The sequence below is a fragment of the Seriola dumerili genome, unplaced genomic scaffold (assembly GCF_002260705.1).
Source record: "Seriola dumerili isolate Sdu_G_001 unplaced genomic scaffold, Sdu_1.0 BDQW01000052.1, whole genome shotgun sequence".
Taxonomy (NCBI): Eukaryota; Metazoa; Chordata; class Actinopteri; order Carangiformes; family Carangidae; genus Seriola; species Seriola dumerili.
Window position 1 is genome coordinate 22054257 of NW_019174307.1, and position 938 is coordinate 22055194.

Consider the following 938-nt stretch of genomic DNA (forward strand, 5'->3'; position numbering starts at 1 on the left):
CCCCCGACTTAGCCCCCGACTTAGCCCCCGACTTAGCCCCCGACTTAGCCCCCGGTTCAAATTAGGCTCAAAATGATTTTGAGCTTATAAAGTAATGTTTACAAATAATTCCAATATTTGTAGTTGTAAATCAAACTTTGTAAACCATGAAAATAAATCTGCTTGAGCAATTCAAGTTTGCGTGTGTGAAAACAAATTGTGCTTGTGGTAAAGAGATTTGTATTTGTTAAGACAGTGTGAATCAAAACTGTTTAACCTCAACACTCATCATTTCTTCAGTTTTGATTCAGACTTTCAACAAATACAGATCTCTTTGACACAAGTGCAATTGTTTCACATACACAAACTTGAATTTCTCACCCACATTTATGTTACAGGTTTACAAAGGTTGATTTACAACTACAAACGTTGGAATTATTTGTGAACATCACTTTACAAGCTCAAAATCATTTTGACCCTAATTTGAGCCTGGATACATGTAGCTACAGTCAACAACAGTTTTGGTTTTAAAAACATCTGCTCACTAATACACAAAGCACTTAGTGTGTTACATCACCACTGGTTATTTGTTCGCTTTTATTCACAGTCTTGATTTTCTTTTTACAGATGCAAAACTTGTTCACAGTGTATTATTGAGGGTAATTTGCAACACATCACAATAGACCTGCATTGTAAACTAGAATGAAATCCATCAGCATTTTGTGGTTGTTTTTACAGTTGTGTAGCTTTTGGCAGTAAAGTCATTAAGCAGTTATTGAGTAGTTCCTTATTACGTCACAACAAGTTCCTTCACAACAAACCATAGACAGCAAGTTTCCCAACAAGTATTTTAATTATAATATTCAAGCCACATATAAATATATTAATAATCACATCCACATTGTTTTCTGATGCATTAGCAATTACGATGACAAAGAAAAATAAATCTTAACATTAAC